Below are 8,526 nucleotides of genomic sequence, written 5' to 3'. Positions count from 1 at the left end.
ATTTTGAGGACTAAGGCCCGGTTCAAACGTCGCATTTCACATGTGCCGAATATAACTCCTATTTTAGTCGACTAAAATACTTAAATGCGGCATTTGATTTAGACGTCGAATTTAATGGTGCCAAATTTAACTCCGTCCGCGTTCAATGTTTTTGTTTCCGTGCTACCAGTTGACGAATGCGGCTTGTTTGCAGTAATATCTTCGCAGTGAATTTTCCAATTTATGCAATTGGAAATAAGAAGCCTGAAAAAAAATTCAGGCTTCAATGTTGAAGCCTGAATTTTTTTTCAGGCTTCTCGGTATTTCCAATTGCATAAATTGGAAAATTCACTGCTATGATCACTTCTCACTTTCATCTACATCCGCAGTTCATATATGAATCATTTCATATACTTTACATCAGTAATATCTTCATTGCCAACAGGCGCGGGTCGAGTTAAAGCCAAGATGACTCATCTTGGCCTTCACTCGACCCGCCTCTTTTCATCGTTTCATTAAAGCACGTCTCACAATATGCCACAGATTTTCCCTCTTTCCACCAAGGAGTGTCCTTTCGTTTTCAAACACCGAGCGACTCATACAATAATAGTTGCTACACGTCAAACAAGTATATTTTGTTTTTTAAAAGCACGAACTGCACATTCCTTCTCTTCCCGCCATTTTTTCAAAGTGCTGTTTATACTCTTCTGCGCATGGCATTTACGGATTGTGGTTACAAAATGAATAATAATAATTTACTATAATTTATGTATTATATTCGGCACATGTGAAATGCGACGTTTGAATCAAATGTCGAACTTAAGTCGAATATTCGACTGTTTCAGTCGCAGATTCGACATAGGTCGAATTTAATTCGAAACTGTCGAATTTAATTGATTCAAACGTCGCATTTCACATGCAGTTAATTCTTGAGTTTTATTCGGCACATGTGAAATGCGACGTTTGAACCGGGCCTAAATGTACACAACAAACGATCAATTTATCCTGTGAAATGACACAGAATATTGCCTACATGTAATACTTACGGGGGAAATCAGTGAAAGAGTAAATTAAAGCAATAATTTGCTCAGGGATAAAAATAAAACCTAAAAACAATCTTTTTTATGTCCACAAAACACATACACTGTACACAGTAATTATATAGTACAGTCGGACCTCTATTAAGCGGCCACCCTCCATTAAGCGGCCACTTTCCAAAGTCCCAAGTTATTCAGTTGTCAGTTAAGTGCTGTATTCGATACCTCTATTTGACAGCCAACCTCTATTAAGCGGCCAGTTTCAAAGTCCCCAGGGTGGCCGCTTAATAGAGGTCCGACTGTATTTCATTATTTTATATTTTTAACAACAAGCTTGAGATTTCTCTGAATATATGCATGGTTGTGAGGGCTTTTTTCTGAGGAAACCCTGATCTGCACTTGCCATGGATATGTTGAAATCTATTTTTGGACATCCATGGGAAAAAAATAATGTTTGCCTGAAGAAAATATGACTTCCTTTAAATCAATAATTGATTTAATTTATATGTAGTATTTAAGGTTGATCTCTAGACTGAAAGTTATATTTTTGTTGCAATGTTTATTATTATCCAATGTTGTTGCTCCAGATCCAGAGTGTTTATTCCAGGTGCGAAGTTTTTACTCAGTTAATCCTATGTTTTTATATTTCTGGCCCCAGTTGTTCAAAGAGCAGATAATTTTATCCACTGGATTAGTCGCTATGCGGCAGATAATTTTCGTATAGCCCTATAATTTGTGTATAAAGTAGAAGTGTCTGTCTTATTTAAGTATGAGATTGTGTGAAAAACGTACCAAAAAGCTTTAGTTGGAATACATTTTTCTGCTGGATAGCAACTTATCCACTGGATAAAGTCATCTGCTCTTTGAACACTTGGGGCCTGGATTGTAATCCAGTTTCTAGAGTGCAGTCCTTGGATATGGTCAGTGCATAAGGAATGCAAGTGTGTAGTTCAACCCGAAGACGACAATTCTATATAAGTTCTACATGTGTATATGCAATTATCATTTGATAATTTGTGGAAGGTGGACTTTGTATTTCTTGAATGACTTGAAAACTAAAATCTCTGGGAAATTTTGTGTATCGAAGCAAAGAAAGTATTACTCAACATCATCTTGATCAGGAAAAACCTCATTTGCATTTACTTTTAACACACAATTTACATTATGCAACTACAAAAGTAGTTTTGTCGGAAGACCTCGTCAGTTGGTCCCCAGGTTTGTTTTAAAATGCAGGTTCGTTGTAAACCGCCATGGCATTTCAAAACGTAAACATGGTAACTAACTAACAACAACAACAATTTATTTACAGATTTAGATTATATAAAGGGCTTGTCCCGCAATTAGCCACAAAGCTAGTCGAGGCGGGACAAGACAAAAAAAATTACAGCAAATTACAAACATTCTGGAAAAACGGAAAACTTGACTTTACATAATAACGCAAATTTAGATAAGGCTATACATCAAAATTAAAGTAAATTATATGTAACTTTTTATTATCATTAATATTACAATAGAAAAGAGATGAAAAGGGAAAAAGGAGAATCAGATTATACTGGCAAAGAGAAGGACGTTGAGAACAGGTTTTAATCGGTGCATGCTTATTTACAATCGCCAACTGGCGAGGTCTTCTGACGAAACTAGTTTTGATGTTGCATACTGTATGTAAATGGTCTGTTGAAAGGAAGTGCAAATGAGCTTTTTCCTGATCCAGTTGATGAAATTAAAATGGCTTTAATTTATAAATTAACCGTAAGCTACAAATTTTTGCCACAAAATTTTTGTGGTTAAATTTAATGTTATTTTTGGCCATAAATGCTTCTGAAGGAGCCATACTGTATCAGATGACATTTTGGGGGGTAAGGCAGATCAGGAATGAATTTTCCTGTTTAACCTGTTCACGAGCCTGGTTGGTTGGGTAATAGCTGCTAGAACCAGTCGTCAGTCTTCTGAGATTAGTTTTAGTGTATGGTATGATAGGAGGTGATGTTAAGTTAGAATTGGTTACAGTTTTGCATAGATCCAGGATGGAAAATGGTCAGATATTTCACAATAAATATTTGTTGAATAAGAGAAAATTCCTTGGTTTAATTAGGGAAAATGCTTCTTAGTAACTTGAAAACCCAGGAAATGGCATTTTCAGGAGTTGATCCTGGACTCCCTAAAACATTGACATGGGCGTTTGACACTCGCATTATCAGAAAATATATTCACATTTATTCCTGGATCCATGTTTATTGTTAAATAGCTTGTATTAAGGAGAATGCAGCAAGTGATTTCACTTTGATCTGATTGGAAATTTCTTCTCACTTAAGATGAGTGGCCTGGTTAAAAATCAATTTGAAAATACATTATTTGACGGTATAGCACATAATTCCATGACGAGATCATCGTCAGCGCTTTATAGTATAGGGCACTCTACGACTGAATTGGAATTTCGTTTTTTTGGAAGAGGGAAAAATTTTGCTGATCATGGAAGAAATTCTTCTACTGAGTGGACACACCTACATGTACTGAATAATGTTACTATATAAAGTTACATGTCTTTAATTCCAATTTTTAAGGGAACAAGAGATTAACAGTATATACACATGACTGGAAGTGGCAAAGACAGCAGCTACTAGAGAAGAACATACTGGAAGTTCAGGAATGTAATGTATGTAATATATTTGAAGATTTCTGTAGCTCCGCCATTGATTTTGGTCTCATGTATACTTTGTTGTTTAATTACTTAACCTTATAAGCCCCGTGGCTTCCCTCGGGCTTCCTTGCCATAAAGTATTTAAATAATAATAATAATAATAATAATAATAATAATAATAATAATAATAATAATAATAATAATAATAATAATATAATTGTTGAGAATGATGTATTATTCCAGAAAGTGACACAGGCATACTCGCAAAAAAATCCGAGTGCTCCTATTAGGAGTCGAACCTAAGACCTTCCGATTACTAGTTCGGATGCTCTACGACTGAGCTACAGGAAACTCGTGGGAGCTAAGGCCATTAAACTAGGTTCATGGGACAGACATACATGTATACAACACGTTCGACATTCAAATCCTAGCAGTACGCACTTTCTGGAATAATACATCATTCTCATTCATTCACCAGGCTTGAAATATAACATCACATTTTTTTCAAATATAATTGTTGTATTTGTACCATTTATGGCAAAACAATAAACTGAACTGAACTGAATACCATAAGTTAACATGACACTGATTGGTGCATATGTTGTGGTTTATTTTATTATATTTTTACTCTTAAATTAATTTTATCAAACCAGTTTAAATGTGTAAATGGTGTGTTTCTCTTACAGGCCTTGAAGTGTCAGTTGTCATATTGAAGTGCAAGATCCCTTTTGTTTCTTTAGACCGATACTTCAAAGACTCACAACAGGTTAGTTCTTAGGTTTTATTCTTGGGTTGCCCAAAGATCAATTACATGTAATTTTATACAGAAGGTGACGCTTTCCAAACAAGGCATGAATTGGCGTTAAGGTTACCTTATACCTTCAGAGGTTTCTCGCGTCCAAGCGATTTAGCGGCGATGTAATGCATCCAGTTTAAACTGTAGATACCTAAACCCATATATCAAATTAAAGCTTGTACAGCTGGCTATCAAACTATACCAAGAAGTTTAAAAGAAAACGAATTGCCGAATTTTTAGCACTGTTTTTCTAAATTCAATTTTTTTACTTGGAGTAGACACTTTAAAGAGGTAAAACTCAAAGGGAATTTGTTCGTTTGTCTTCAAATTTGGACAGTAGCTAGTTTAACATATAAACAACAAAACCGTGTCTTCGAATTTTTTCTTTGGAAATGTTTTTTCTCCGAAAGCGATTTTGTACAATCACTCCGCATTTTTTTGAGCCTATTACGAGAATGTTCTGTAACGTTTCACTGCGATTGAATATGGCAAAATGCAGACACGTTTTTTTAGCGCTTTGGGTCCGAAAACTGTGGAGCAAATTAAATTAGCAAAATATAATATTCACTTTGACTTGTAGCTTTCAAAAGGCGATTCAGACGCTCACATTTAGAGGTCGTGAAAAATTCGACAACTCACTTTATTTCAAAACTCTTGGTATAATTTGATAGCCAGCTCTATAAGCTTTAATTTTATATAAGGGTTCAGGTACAGTATCTACAGTTTAGACCGGACGCGCTACATCGCTTGGACGCGAGATACCGCTAAAGGTAAAGGGTAACCTTAAACCAAGAGACAACTTGTAATGTAGCCTAATATAATTTAGACCTTTGAGCTCTCTGCTGGGGGCACCTCATGGTTCGCTTTGCATTTGCTTCCTTGCTGGCCTGTAAGAAAGGTCATTTTGCTTGCTTTATTTTCAAGCCGTTTTCCCTCTCCTCCCTTCCTTTGGTAAGCATTCCACTGATTGGGTTTAGTGCGGCTTTAACCCATAATATCAAAGAACAAATTCTCCTATCTTGTCATCATACTTTTCTTATTAAAGTACTGGGGAGAATTAATTAAAACATCAAGAAAATTCACCTTGGGTGATTATATCCTAAATTCATATGACCTCAAGGGTTAAATAAGCGTTAATATTACAAGGATAAATTTGATGCTGATCACTGTTAGTGTTTAGAGAGCTAATGATTCTTGGAGAAATTCAAAGCAAAATTTTTAACCAAATTTTATGATAATTAAGATCACATTTCCAAACCCCCTTCATGGTACTGTTTTTTTTTTCTTTTTTTTTTTTTTTTTTGTTTCCTCTTCATGAATTATAAATGAATTTAAAAACTAAATTTCTCAAATTCATTAATAATTCAAAAGCCAAAGACAAAAGTTATCATGCACCGTGACGTGTTTGGATATCTGATGAAAAACTCCTCGTTTTTTCATCCTTAATTTCCCCTTCAAAATCAGTTTGTTTGAAATTTTATGTCAAACACTCGTCACAGTGTTTCATCACAATATCAAAAACCTCCAAGTCTGTCAAAAATACTTCGCTACGCGTCGTATTTTCAACTCTCTTCTCGGTGTTTGATATGTGATGAAACACTGTCTCGTGTTTAAATTAAGGGATTTATTAAAGCTTTCGCAAAGAGCAAAAATGCCTCCTTGCCTTAAATCAGCATCTTATTGCAATTTGTGGGTGGGATATTGGGACTTTTATGCTCCAATTACTCATTTCAAATCCTTCTAATTTTGTCTCTGTTTTAACCGTTGAGAACAGAGACAAAATTGCAAGGATTTGTATGGGGTGGTCGGAGCATAACAGAGCTAATATCTCACTCCCAAATTGCAATAAGATGCTGATTTTTTGCAAGTAGGCATCTTTCATTATGCTCTTTCAAAATGTCTCAACAAATCCATAATTTTGAAAATTTTGTTTTTGTGACATCGTTACTGCAGTCCTCTATTTCGAAAGCGTTCTGTGTAGTGTTGTCAAGCTAATGTAAAGGTGTATTTTCGACTTTCATCTTAGAATACAGTTGTTGTCTTGATGGATATTTTCCAGGCCCCAGTTGTTCAAAGGCCGGATAACTTTATCCGCTGGATAAGGCACTATTCAGGGTCTAAAATAGACTTTATGTTCAACGTTGTCCAAGGTTTTCGTACACTCCCAAACTTAACTGTGGTTAGAGTGTGCATATTCGCTTGTACAAGAGGAAATACTGAAATCTTTTCCCAGATTGAAACCGTCGGATAGTGACTTATCCACAGGATAAAGTTATCCGGCCTTTGAACAACTGGTGCCTGATTATTTGACATTTTCCTGCTGTTCAAAGGTTAGAGTTAACAGTTGTACTGTGGACGACCTCGAAGGTTGAAATCAAGGTAGCTCTCTGCTAAGCTGAGCGGGCTGCTCTTCAGTAGTCACAAATAATGGAACATGGAAACACAAGCGGGGCATTTCCTGTCATTTTTATCTATAGAGTTCCAAAAGTTGGCCAGCAATACTGAACGATCGATAAGAGAGGCAATCATTCAGTATGCACTGGTTTTAAATTCTCTGCCTTAAGTGGATATATCTAAAATATGTTTTTATTTTCTTGTTTAAATCTGATTAACCCAGGCCTCTGATAGTCACACATTTACTTTTGAATCCCTGCTGCAAACCATTGTACTAAAGCTCGTTCGTAACTCTAACAATTGTCCTGTTGCTTATTTTCGGTTGGGATACGCTGCCGCGCATGACGGGATACTAGCCGTACTAGGGCTGTGACGTCAGTACAGGATCACCAATAGGGAACTTAACGACGGCGGCAACGGCAGCAAAAACGTCACTTGAAAATATATCTCTTCGCGATTTTTCCAATTCATTTAACTTGTACAGTGCAGGCAAAGTATCCTGGAACTAAAATTGATAGAAACGGCGTTCACGTAAGGAAGAAGAAGGAAAAATTACCATCGTGTGCTCGCGTTCTCCACAAAACCTTGAATTTGGTCATTTCACGTTGTTGTTTTGCTGATGACGGCAAAGAAATGTACAAAAACATATAGCACGTGCAGAGTGATTGTTTTTGCTCTTTACACCTTTTGTTTTGTGGCGTTCTCGTTGCCTTCGCCGTCATCGTTAAAAATTCCCTAGTCTTGCGGTTTCTTGGTTCCTTAGTTGTTTTTGGCGTGCGAGGGAAAAAACAGTGTGGACGAAATAGTGACCCGGGGTATTGAATCCTAACAACGAAACAACTGAGGAATAGAGAAACTGCGAAAGTAGCGATCCTGTATTGACGTTACAGCTATACTAACAACAGTCTGCAATCCTGCGCGTTATATTGTACCACACTGGAAGTGAAATTTCACGTTTTACGTCTCAATTTCAGGGAAGAAAATTAATAGCGATGTTTTATTTTTTTGCGATTTTCACATGAAAACAAGATGAAGATTTGACCTAGCAAATAAAATTTCGGACATACACTCTTTTACTGGCCTTTTTTAAGCTCTAAGGTTGTTGCGAAAACCGCTTCATCTGTTGTGTTTCTTGTTTTACTTACTGGACAATAATAGAGTGAATGAGCTTTAGTTAAATGGTTTGCCATATATCAAATCATATTCTGAGACTATCAGATGGTAAAAATGTTCTCTGTTTAGAGGCAGTGTGATAGAGTGTACCCAGCTTTAAACTCCCAACGTTTTTTGATGGAAAAATAATCTTATGAAGGGCTTCTCTGTATTAAGCAACAAGAAAGAAATGTAGTACTTTTTATTTGTAATATATACCCTTACTTCCAGAAATGCACCTGTTTCTGAATTTGGGTACTTTATATAAGACAGACCTTTTTGTCATTTTAATATTACTTCATGTTTGACGGAATAGGCCATTTCCGAGTTGCTGTGAACCTCATTATGAAAGCGAGGCTAAGTGCAAATCTTTTCATATGAAAGTTAGTTTTGCTTTTGCGTTTGAATGAAAACTAATTTTCATAAAAACTTTGCACTTAGCCTCGCTTTGACAACGAGGTTCAAAGCAACTCGGAAGTGGCCTATTGTTTTTGTTTTAGTAAGAGTTTAGGGTAGGGGACACCTCGTGG

General features: G+C 36.1%; 1 long non-coding RNA gene across 1 annotated transcript; it reads left to right on the top strand.

Moving 5' to 3' along the window:
* The first annotated feature begins 3,566 nt into the window (after positions 1–3,566).
* LOC146456074 (uncharacterized) lies at positions 3,567–7,301 on the top strand. Its single transcript, XR_014858871.1, has 3 exons — positions 3,567–3,669; positions 4,341–4,420; positions 6,781–7,301. It is a non-coding gene; the product is annotated as an uncharacterized LOC146456074 (long non-coding RNA).
* The last annotated feature ends 1,225 nt before the right edge of the window (positions 7,302–8,526 follow it).

Source organism: Pavona decussata, unplaced genomic scaffold (genome assembly GCF_977016875.1).
Source record: "Pavona decussata unplaced genomic scaffold, jaPavDecu1.1 SCAFFOLD_261, whole genome shotgun sequence".
Classification (NCBI taxonomy): domain Eukaryota; kingdom Metazoa; phylum Cnidaria; class Anthozoa; order Scleractinia; family Agariciidae; genus Pavona; species Pavona decussata.
Note: the sequence above shows the minus strand (reverse complement) of the source record. Positions and strands in the feature narration are given on the sequence as shown.